General features: G+C 38.9%; 1 pseudogene; it reads right to left on the bottom strand.

Annotated features, from left to right (window-relative positions):
• Positions 1 to 10,427: 10,427 nt before the first annotated feature.
• Positions 10,428 to 10,634, bottom strand: LOC113178683 (small integral membrane protein 10-like protein 1; annotated as a pseudogene).
• Positions 10,635 to 13,050: the final 2,416 nt, after the last annotated feature.

Genomic DNA, 13,050 nt, shown 5'->3' with positions numbered 1-13,050 from the left:
TAAGAGACTAAGACATTATTTTCATGTTATTCTGATTATTATATCTGGTATTATATCTTATTATTATATCAAATTCCTCTTTCCCCTCTGTCAGTAATCTTTCAGTACATAAGATTAGTTATTACTTCCATACTGTCTATATGTGAAGTGATTAATTAGGAGGGACCTTATGATAAATACTTGCCAAATACTATTCAGTGTAGTCTTCCAGTCAAATGCAAAGGCAATGCAATAACCCAGGTTCCAAATCCCCTGAAAGAATAACCACATTCTTAGTTTATATGATACTAATCTATGGGTTACAATCAAATGATTTATAAAATTTTAAAAATAGCTTTACTGAAATAAAAACAAAATTTAAAAAATCATAAGTTATATTCAATTCATTGTTGTCAATTTTGCTACATTTAAAATATAACAAATTATGATATTCATATTCAATAATTGTGCACAATGATATCAATTGAAATTTTGTTTCTTCATATTTACTGTCATTTATATTTGTTGACATTTGGCATTTATTACTATGTTAATATTTGATTTCTCATCTGTCATAAAGCATGTGTATATGATGTGCATGTTTGGCAAGCTCAATGATATGTCTTTCTATCATATCTTCCATCATATTTTATAGATGAATTGGTGACATTTGCATTATGATTATAAATGGTGACTCAAATGATGTTCCCACCATAAAAAGAAATCAAATTCCTCTTTCACTGAACTCCAGTGAGAATTTGGAAGGTTCCTTCCTTTTCAGATGATGATTATATTTGTTTAAAATTCATCTTTCATTCCTTCCTTCTTTTCTTCCTTCCTTCCTTCCTTCCTTCCTTCCTTCTTTTCTTCCTTCCTTCCTTCCTTTCTTCCTTCCTTTTTTGTGATTTTCTTAATGTATTACAATTTTTATTGGTGCGTTAATATTGTATATGAGGGTTGGATTCATTTTTATTTCCCTTTCTATTCAGGTGAAACATTTACTAGGTATGTCCTTTAGACTTTGGAATAGCCTTGCCTGTAATTATCACCTGTTCCAATATAAATATTTTATTTTTAAAGTTACTTATTATAACACATATTTGTGGTAAATGCTTTCTTACTAGGGCACATACTTGCACTCCCAATACCATATTCCCATATTGGTGCTTTGTATGTCTGTCTTTCCTCACCAACTTTCTTAATATTTTAGGTTCATATTTTTCTAGGATTCTGAAATTAGATATATTGCATTAACTTGCTTTCTAGTGACTGGGTACTCTTGTCCTTGATGAATTGCTTGATTTGGCCCATGGCTTGCCTTGTCTTCACATTCCTCACTATCTTGCTTTGAGCACAGGGCTCTGTGCAGCCCAATTCTATATGTCCTTGACTTATTCAAATCTACTTATTTAATCTTCTTACCTTAAAGAGAAGTTCTTAAGGAGAAAGCACACAGTAAAGAACCAGCTGTACAGGAAGTCCTGCCCACTGTGTGCATGCATGTTCTGGTTTGAGCAGACACAGAAGCAAGGTGCTAGGCATGTGAAGTGGTTTAAGTCCACAAGTGCAAGGCTTGGAAGGAGCAGGACCTTTCACAACCAATCCAGGCCACACAGATGTCACCTTTTACACACACTATGTGCATGAGTGTGAGATCAATGAAGGCAAAAGAAGCATTAGCCTGCTTACCTTAAAGTAATGTTTATACAAACAAATTTTAAGATGACACAACCTTCATATTTTAGCAGTCCAACATGTTCAAGAACAAATTAAAATTCTGAGTTTAACATGTAAAAAAGCTTGTACAATTAAAAAAAATGTTTTTATGCTTCCCAATATTTTATGGTTTCCTAATTGGAAATGGATTCTATTTTTATTGGAAGGGGTGTATAAAATCAAATAGCTGAACAAATTCTGCTCCATATATACAGCAACCTTTGCAAAATGTGGTTCACATGATATTTCCTGATACTAGATAAATAAAGCTAAGGTTGTGTTTGCAAGGGTTGTATAAAATCAAATAGCTGAATAAATTATGCTCTATATATATAGCAGCCTCTGTCAAAATGTGGTCCATGTGATATTCACTGATACTAGATGAATAAAACCAAGATTGTGTTTGAAAATTTAAGAAATATTAAATTTTATCAAAGTTAGAAGGTTTCTTTTATGTAGGTTTTCTCTGAACCACAGGGCTACTTAATGTCCAGGGCTGGGAGCTAAAGGCACTGATCTACATGATGCTGGACGTTAGCGAAATTGGCAGCACCAAGAGAGCCCATGTGCAACTGCTCCCTGGTTTTACCTGTGGTGGCTGTGTGCCACCCTGACCCTGTGTCTTTGCACACTGAAATTAGACAATGGAAGGTGGATATGCAGCAAGCTTCCTCACTGTGAAAATAGGAAGTGCAGGTAAGCCAAGTCCAGAAGGACCCAGTGGGAGGACTGAAGGAAAGGACATCATGAATGCCAGTTCTGCCTGATTCTGACCAGTTTCGACACATGTGGAAAATGGGGAGGATGTGTGTGGTTTTGTGGTTATAGTGTGACAGGCCTAGAAGTAATAATGCATATCAAGGAGGCCAGAGCCAGCTCTTGGTTCCTACAGGTTTTCTCACATCAAAGGAATGGGGTTTCTTGGATAAAGGATTGCAGCAGGAGATACACTAGTGGTCCTGGAGTGTCTCAGGGTACCACAGTGTACGGTAGTTCTTAAAGAGAAAAGCACACAGTAAAGAATCTCACTCCCTGGAACACAGAGGCAACTGGACATACTTTAAGTGGCCAAAAATTAGAGCAATTGAGCAATTGAGTAACAAATGAAGTTACAGTGTATTGTAGCCAAGAGTCGAAATCAACAGTCTTAAGGACATTTTGGTGTAAACAAATGACTGAATTGATAGGCAAATGTGGAGAAAAGCCCCAACTCCCATGCCAAATATTCTCACATGGCTGCTTTGCCTTCAAGGAGGGGAGCAGAGCCCTCCACTCTTGCTGCCTGAGATACCAGTATTCAATGGAGGAATAAAAGAGGAATAGAAGAGCCACTTTTCAATGGATCACCTCAGCCAGGTGATAAGGGCCAACATCAGCAGGGACCTCACCTCAGTTGTCTGGGGCCAGATCATATGTGAACAGAATTGCACATTGTTTCTGGGTATTCCTCCCGTAAATCCATAACCCCAGTTTACTTGTGAGAAAAACCAAGGCAGTAGTCATTGAAGGTCTTTCTCCCAGACACCTGATAACAATCCACAGCACTGTCCTGGAGAACGTCTGAAGTGAGGATCCTATTTGTAAATATGAGAGTTGTTTTGTTGACTGTAAGAGGCCCACCATGCCAAAATAAGAGGAATATAGGAAAAGAGGGGGGGAGAGAGGAAACCTGAGTGGGAGGCCTGTGCATGGGTGTGTCGTACCAGCCCTTCTGTGAGCCTGTCACTATAATGTAAGAGTGAGGCTAAATGCAAAGCTTTGCACTATTCTATAACACGTAAGAGGGACATGAGGAAAATGCCATAAATGCCATATTCCCACTACCATTACCATCAGCAGGCTAATGCTTGTTTTGCCTTCATTGGTCTCACACTCATGCACATAGTGTGTGTAAAAGGTGACATCTGTGTGGCCTGGATTGGTTGTGAAAGGCCCTGCTTCTCCCAAGCCTTGCACTTGTGGACTTAAACTACTTCACATGCCTAGCACCTTGCTTCTGTGTCTGCTCAAACCAGAACAACCATGCACACAGTGGGCACGACTCCCTGTACAGCTGGGGCTCCCTCTGTGTGCCTACCTTCACCCTACACAAAGCTCCCCAGCAGCTGGGGGTGCTCTGTGTCTCTCCTCCTGGATCTGCCCAGGACCACACTGCTTAGCTCATTTCATACTGTCTCCAGTGACCAGCATCCCACTTGTCTCCAGGTCTCTGCCTCTGTTTGTCTGTGACATCTCAGGCAGCATTGTAATCCTGCAGTAAACATTGAGGACTGTAAATTATCAGTGCGTTAAAAATGTGTGAGGTGTCTGTTCAAATTAATCTTTCTTACTGGGTATTAACTTTTGCTATGACTAAATTTTCAATGACAACTTCTCTCTTTTCTAAAGATCAATCCATAATCATTTTTTCAATTTATTTTTAATAACTGATCTTGTCAAATTTCCAGTTCTTCTTGGATGATTTTTATAGTGATCATTTTACCAGATAATTATTTTCATTTTCCTCTTTCCCCCCTATAGTTATGCTTAATATTTGATTCTAATTACATTAACTCTTTTATGTTTGATTATGTCTCTATGCTCTTCGGGTTGCCAATTTGTGGGCTGGAGGTGGAGGACTTGCCCAGCATGCCCAAGGCCCTGGGTTACACCCTCAGCACCACTCCCTGCCACCACACACAGGAGATCATCAAACTGTGTCTAAGACCCATGTTCATTTTAATTGTGTTATAAAAAGAACATTTTAATAAACCTTATCATTTTTGTATTATATTTGCATTACAGCCATAAACACACACATATAATATATATAAATTTATATATTACATATATAATAGTTATATATATATATTAAGTGCTGAGAAATAAACCTAGAAGTTTTCTACCACTTACCTACATCTCCAACCCTTTTCATTTTCTCCTTGAAACAGGTTTTGCTGAGTTACTGGAGCTGGCCTTGAAATTTTGATCCACCTGTCTCAGCCTTCTGAGGCACTGGGATTTTAGGCATGTGCCAAAAGACCTGGCTTCCAGTTTTTAATCTTTATTGACCTTATTTCATAGTCTCTTTTTATTCTTTTGTCTTTCTTTTTCTAGTTTTTCAAAATTAACATATAGGTTCTTAATTTTGCTCCTTTTCTCTTGAAGCCAAACCTCAGAACTTTTGTGGTGCCCCGTGTGTTCACATACAAGCTTCTACCCATTGCTTGGAAGGTGATTTGCAGCTTCAGGAGTCTTGAATGCTTTTTCTTTGTGTGTCTGGAAAGAAAATGTATGCAGAGAACTAATCCATGGAAAAATCATTGATTCACTAGATGTGGGCTACCAAAAGTGGGATTTAGCGAAGGTGGAAAAATATTACTCATATGTTTTTTGTTTTTAAACCAGAAACGATAACCAAATAAGCTAAATACCTGTTAGACATGAGAAGTGTCTAGAGTGATCCCCATGATTTTGATCATGACAAGTGTCTCAGTTCGCTTAAGTGGGGTTCCTAGTGCCCCTCTTTGTTCACTGTGCCAGGATCCTACCTTCCTTCCCTCTGCATTTCAGGCCTTGATGTGCCCTGAGAAAACTTAATAAGCATTATATTCCTAAGTTATCTTTTTTTATTTTTTTTATAACTATAATTATTATTAGTTTATATGACCTCTAAATTCTTTAACATTGAAAAGCTGTTATAATTTTAAGTCAAATTATCTGTTTTCTAACAATACAAGTTTTTATATATAACGCCCCAAAGATTCTGTGCAAAAAAAAAATTGTTAGAATAAAAAAATACAGCAAAGTTACAAGATGAAAACCATCAACAAAATCAGTTTTATTTCTTTATATTACAAGTGTACAGCCCAAAAAGAAAATTAAGAAAAAGTTTCTTTTATAATATCATCAAAAATAATAAAATTCCTAGAAATAAAATTAAAGATTTGAAAAATTGGTACACAAATATCATTGAAAGAAATTAAAGATACAGATAAATAGAGGAAATCCTGCATTGAAAAACTTACTACTAATGTGGGTGCCACCAAAGCAATTCAAACATTTTATAAAATCCTGATTAAATTCCATTAGTAAGCCAGGCATGGGGGCACATGTCTGTTATTCCAGTGGCTTGGGAGGCATGAGGATCATGAGTTCAAAGTCATCTCAGAAACTTAATGAGGCACTTAAGCAACTCAGCAAGACCCTGTGTCTAAAGAATACATTTAAAAGGTTTGGGGATGTGTTTTAGTGTTAAAGCACCCCTGGATTTAATCCCCAGTGCCAAAACAAATTTCATTAGCATTTTCTAATGTGAAAACATCAAAACATCATATTAAAACTGAAGATACTTTGGATAATCAAAACAACCTTAAGAAGAGCAAGATTAGGGGTGCACCCTCCGATTTCAGGGTTTCCTATAAAGGCTCAGGAAGCAGAGGTTTGTGAAGCTAACAGGCACATTGGGTGAGTGGATGGACTCAAACTTTGGATGTGCATCCAGTGACTTATGACAAGGATACAGGATGGCTTCATGGAGAAAGGACAATCTTCAGCAAATGGTCTTGGGAAACTGGACATTCATAAGCTAAGGAGTAAAGCCAGGCCCTTCCTCACAAATGCACAGAAGTTAGCACAAAACAATCCAAGACTTGGGCTCAAGACAAAACCTATAAACTTCTCAGGAGAGCTGGGAAAGTCTACAAGGTTAGATTTTTGATGACTTCTCAGATATGACATCAAAGAATTTGGGGAAAAAAAACAAATGGACCACAGGAAAATCACCACATCCTGCAAATGCACCTTAGCACACACACAAAAAAAGACTAAGTAGGGAGTCCACAGGGAGAGGGCCCTTTCGAATGGTATAGCTGCCAATGAGTTAATATGCAGAATGGATGAAGGACTGCTTTAAATCAGCCACAACAAAACAAAATAATAAATAAAACTCAAAATACCCTATTTAAAAACTGAGCAAAGCACTTGAATATATGTCCTCCCATGGAAGACACAGAGGAGATCAAAAGGTAGAGTAGTAGGCCCTCAGGGGTCAGACCAAACCACAGAGAAGTGTAACCTCCCAGTTTTAGGAGGACAGCAAGCAACAATGTGGGAAGTGATGCATGGAGATGACAAGGGGAGCCTGGGCCCTGGACCTTGTTGATGGGGATGCGCAAATGTACAATCACAGTGGAACACAGCATGGAGTTTCATCCAGAAATTAAGAGTAGGATCACCATGCAGTGCAGGCACACTGATCCTAGAACCCAGCTAAGGTACTGGTTTTGAAGATACACTTGTGCACCTGTGTTCACAGCAGTTTATTTTTCACAGCCAGGAGGTGAAAGGACCCAGGTGCCCCTGGATGGAGGATTGAAAAGGTAAACTATGCTATGTCAGTATGATGGAACAGTATTTGCCCTTAGAACAGAACAAACTACTTTCACAGTTTACACCTTGATTACATTGGTGACTGGCTTCTTTAAAGCAAACACTGTAAGGTTTTACTTACATGAGGTGTCAAGAGAAGTCAAGCCCTTGAAAATTAGACTTCATTGGTTGTCAGGATCCAAGGGAAGAGGAAGCCCATGGTGTTGGCGAAGGGAGCTACTTTCAAGGTTGTTACTGAATATAAATGAGATGTCAGAGAAATTTCAGAACCCCATGGAGAGAAAACTCAAGGGCAGATACTCAGTGAGAGAAAGCAATCCTGCAAGGCTGCACACTGCATGATTCTAACTACATCATACTCTGTAAAATACCATACTGAGGACAGTGAAAAGATCAGTGGTTCTCAGAGTGAAGGAGGCTGGGGAGGGATGGACAGCAGGCATAGAGAAACTTCAGGAGAGAGAATTAATTCTGTATGATGCTATGGTGATGATACATGCCATTATGTTTGCTAAAACCCACAGAGTGTACACCATGAAGACTGAACTCTATGAAAACTATGGATAGTAGTTAATTGCAGTGTATCAGTATTGGTTCATGATCTGGGCAAATTTACTGCCCTGTCATAAGGGTCAATTACAAGGTATAAGGTGTAGGGGAAGCAGGTCCAGGTTAACTCTGGGCTTTCTTTCTGTATTTAAGTAAATTTAAAACTGCTGTACAACATAAAGCTAATTGACTAGAACATACCAAATTGTATTGTCAAATTATGTGGCAAGGATATGACAACATCCAAAATAGCAAACATTTACATTAAAAAAAATCATACAATACTTCAAATAAAAAACCTGGTGGATAGATTAAATGGTACATTAGACCCATATGCAACGAGAATTAGTAAATTGGAATATGGAGTTAAAGAAATCAATCAATGTATAGCACAAAAGCAGAAAGATAGAGAAGTGAAGGTGTCATTGATGGAGTGGTGGGGAAGATAATCCTTATTTGGAAACAGTATTCTGGGTGAAGTGGGACTATACCAAGCAATGATAGATAGAATTATTTCAGACCTGCTGAAAAGCAAAATCTGGGCACTCAGGAGGCCCAATACAACTGTAGAAGAGTAAATAGAAATCTGCTTCTGGACCCACCAACAGAGGTACAGCATTGAATCCAATCAGGTATCCTTAAAGCACTGAGAAAAAATAAATAGCTGTCTAAAATTTTCTAACCAATGAAACTACTGTTCTATAAAGGGGATAAAATAGAGATACTCTTAACAAAATATAAACATAAGAAGGCTTACTACCCACAAAAGCTCAGGATATTTTTCTTTTTTTGAGGAGGGTTGAACTCAAGGGCACTTGGCCACTTAACCACATCCTCAGCCCTATTTTGTATTTTATTTAGAGACAGGGTCTCACTGAGTTGCTTAGTGCCTCAATTTTGCTGAGGCTGGCTTTGAACTTGCAATCCTCCTGTCTCAGCCTCCAGAACTGTGGGGATTACAGTACCACAGAGACTGACTCAGGACATTCTTAATGAAGGCCAGATGCATGTCTGGAAAAACAGGAGGGAGTCCAAGGCCACAGAATAACAGGGACACATGTCATGTATTATGGTGATATAAAGTGATAAATTTCTAAATTAGGTATTTATAACAATTAATAAAAATAGAACTGAATTAAGTAAGAGCAAATAAGTTCCAAGATTCTACGTATTATACAAAGAGAGATAAAGTAATATGACTTTCAGTTTCACAGTTTTGAATATGCATTTTAAACTATCTAGTATTATTCCTAAAAGAAATAAAGTATATAACTTCAAATTACTAAAAAGGAAGATCAAGAAAGCAACAATGGAAATTGTGTCAAAAGAAACAAAAAATAAAAAAGTAAAAATGTACAAAGTTAGATGTAAATTTCAACATTTTCAACATTTCAACATTTCAACATTTTAGTTCTGTCATATAGAGAACTAAATGGTTCTCAAATAGAAATGGCATGAATATTCAAAAAAAAATTCTATAAAAGACTCTTTTAAATAACTCTAATGAATAACTAGCAATAAATTCAGTGAAATTCAAAATTTTTGGAGAAAATAACAAAGTTTTATTGGAAGATACTATCAAAGAGCAAAATAAATGAAGAAACATTTTGCTGATACACAACGGCTTTTTTAAAAATGCAGTTGCAATATTTTTTGTAACTATTCATTTTTCCTTGTATTTATTAGTTTTGTTTTCTGGATTTTGAAAAGGCTGCAGACTAATAATTTATCTCCAGACTGTTTGAAAGTCTACATTCAAGTACACCAGTTACTCTTATCAGTTTTTCTTTTAGAGGAGTCCTGCCTATAGTCTTCATCTTCAGGATTTCCTGTTGACTTCATGCTGTTCTCACCTCCCCCTTTAATAGTTATGTTTCTAGTTTACAAACCATGGCTACCTTGTAAGTAACAAAATATCTTCTTTTCCTTTCACATCAGACTGTGTCTCTTAACTCTCCCCCTTATTCGAACACCATAACCATTCCAATTATGCTTTCCTCCCTCCTATAACATTCCCACTTGTATTTTTACATAAAGAGTAATGACTTTCACATTCTATTCTCTAACAGTAATTAAGTATTTCCTTAAAAGGTGAAAAAACACACACAGAAATTGCATTATGATGGTAAAATATTATTCAATGATTAGCCAACTTTTATGCTGTTTGGATTTCCTTTTTGCAATGGTCGTGATGCCAATGCTGCTCACAGGGACGTCAAAGCAGAATGCATATTCTCACCCTTCCACCATTTGTTCAAAATCGTGCAGCATTTCATATTTAGTGTTTGGAGGATGTTTTTTCTAAACAGTTTTGCTTTGTCCTTCACGTTGGATGAAAAAAAATATGCCTTCCACTTCATATTCTTAATATTATCGGCTTTTTCTTCAGCATGTTGCTAATAATCCACACCGGTATTGCCTAAGTTTACTGATCTCTTAGTTTTCACTCAGGCCAAGAATTTTTGCACACTCATTTTTTTTTCCTGAATAATTCAGTCTTCCTTTTTAATAACATTCTGTGCCCTTGTATTATATCCTGGAATTCGATCAGAGTTTAACAATACAACGTTTCTGATTTTCTTCGGTTTTAGCCGAAGGTCTCAGTTCCCAGAATCCGCTATAGCCTCTTTTTCGTCCCAGCAGGGGTCCTGCCATGGTCTAGGGATTGCAGGAGCACAGAGGGCAGGCGTCCAGTGCATCCAGGCCCCCTCCAAGATGTCCAAGCCCCTTGCTTGCCTGTTAACCAAGTCCCTGGGAAGCCTGGGAGTCAGTGATCATGCTGGCCACCCAAGGCAGGCGGTTTAGTCACTTTTCTAAATGTGTACGTGCAAACGGATGTTGAGGATCACCGAGCCTGCCATGTAGAACTATGGGAAATTCATCTGTAGCTGCCAGGCCAGCTCAAAGAAGGTGAGCAGGGTGCAAGAGAGCCCCTTGCAAAAGACTCCATAGGAGGTAGTGGCTGCTGCTGGGTTTGGGGCCTTGACAGCCAGGGACAGCGGAGCCGCCACAGGAGGCATCACTGGAGCCATAGACCCAATGCCCAGCACCTGGAACGGAGGTTCCTCCTAGGCTCTGCCGGCCCCAGAGCAATGACCAGGACCAAAGGTCCCAGATAGCAAAGAGGCCATGAGGCTCACAGGCGCCTCCCACTGTTTTGAGCATCTTAACAGATCCTCTGAAATATAAGAAAACTCTAGCATCAAACAAACAAAATCCATGGGATCACCAGAGGTTAATGTATTGATGGACCTTTGTAGCGGATTTCTTTATGTTTTTCTTGCCAAGTACAGTGAAAATAAAATGTACCTTATGTTTGCATAAAAACCTGAAAGAATGATGGAAAGCGTAACACTGAACTTCTATACCCAAATGTATAAGCTACTTAAGGTGAAGCAAAGTGAATTGTATCAAAAACTAGAGAAGCCAATCTGTGCCTTGTGCTGGCTGGCATTTTTTCTGATTTCTGTGTTACCTGCATTTCTTGTTCCCAGGAATCACATTTCTCCAGCACCTCTGCTGTCTTCCATTTTACTCTGCTCCTTCCTTCTGTGACCAATTGGCCCTACTTAACATTTTCAAGAAAATGTTGCAAAAGTGTACACCCAGGAAATGTTTACAAAATCACATTGAGGGTGTGTTGCTGCTTTCCAAGATAATATGCAAGGTTTAAAAGGGTATTCTTTTTACATTATACCCCCAAATCCCACTTCAACTCTAAAAGTAGTTTATTGGAAATAAACAATTCAGGGAAAATATATTGTTCCATTAAAGAGAAAGACAAATGTTAGCTGGTAAAATATCGAAATTATCAAATTTATAATATGGACAAGTACTGAAGTCTTGTAAATTACACCTTTTCTCCCTCTTCTGCCCCCCACAGCCCCTCAACCATACTTGGTTCTCACTGGCTGACTTCTCCAGGAGAAGAGAGGGCTTTGCCAAAATGATGAACTTATGGATGGAAAATAACACAAAATATGGGAAAGCTGAAAATGCAAAATTGGTAAAGTAAGTTTAATTTTGCTCTACCTATGTTAAGGTACTTAGAGTGACTTTGTGAAGGAGCCCAACTGTGTAAAGACAGATGTGTGGAAATTGATGAAGTGTGCGCCTTCCCTCTCTAGGGGTGCTCTACAACAAGCATGCTATTTTGCTTCTGGAGCTCACTATTCCCTGGGCACCAGAGACCACCTGTGGGGTTCCAAGCAACCTTGCAGGGTCATGGGGGTGATGCCCTCTGCTGTATATCTCTTGGCCACTTGCACTTCTGATATGAGAGGCTAAGGACTGGCTTCCAGCCAATAGTCCTTGATGCCAGGTGTACCAAGGGCAGAGGACTTGACCATGCGGGGAAGGGATGGCTGCCTGCATCAACCACCATCATGCAGTCCTCCTGATGGCACACACTGGCTTCTTCTCCTTCACCTGCCCCACTGTTAATGTACAGAAACATCTCATGCAGGACCAGTGCAATGCTGCTTATCTCTGCAACCCAGCTTTTGACATCCTGGGAGCAGGTAGGACGTCTGGAGCTGGACAAATTACTGCTCTGACCTTCTGACCTGTGGAGAGCAGCTTCCTCTGCACCTTCCCATGGGAGATGGGTTGACCTGACCTACTCTGAGGAGGCCAAGGTGCTCTCTCACCCATCAGGTGGCATTAAGGAAGACTGTTGGGGCCAGGCAAACCAACCAGAGGTGCAGGTTTGCACAAAAATTTCTACCATGGTGATTAGCAGATAGGCAAGCGGATCAGTGCAAATGAGTGTGCTCACTGAGCTCAGAATTGCCTTTTCTCCTCAGGGCTGGAAGCAGAGGTCCCCTGTAGGAATCTGAGGCTTGAGGGAGAGGAATGTGAATACCCTTAAATGACCATGTGGGGAAGTTCTAGAGCCCTGGAGAGACAGCTTTCCTGGCTCATGCTGTATCTATGATCAGACCAATGACTACACCACCTTGATTAATGTCACCTTCTAGTCAAGAATTCTGCTAGAGTGCATCCTATGGCTTTCAGCCAACCCTGACATGATCAATTATCTATGTGTTCTCATCCCAGGAACAGATATGGAATCAGTAGATTCACCTAGAGCACAGTTCTGTCTTTACAGTGGTGTACTAAGTCCACATGTATTTAATGTGATATAGTGTGGTTTAGGCTTATCATATTGATACTTGATTGCTATTAGTGCCATATATATGTGTGTTTATTCAATTTTTTCTGCTCTCTTGGGGATAACTGAAAATTTTAGTAGTCTATTCTAACTTCTATATTGATTTAAAGCTCAATGTCTTGACATTCTTTTCTACTCCTTGCTCCAGAAATTACAATGTGCATCTCCACTTTTCACTGTCTACCTGGACTTGGTACTTGACTACTTCCTTTTAGACAAATTTTGTAATGTGCTGTGTCCTTTTATTGATTTATAATAAAACC

Source organism: Urocitellus parryii, unplaced genomic scaffold (assembly GCF_045843805.1).
Source record: "Urocitellus parryii isolate mUroPar1 unplaced genomic scaffold, mUroPar1.hap1 Scaffold_167, whole genome shotgun sequence".
NCBI classification, from domain to species: Eukaryota; Metazoa; Chordata; class Mammalia; order Rodentia; family Sciuridae; genus Urocitellus; species Urocitellus parryii.
This window is presented reverse-complemented; position numbering and strand designations above follow the sequence as displayed.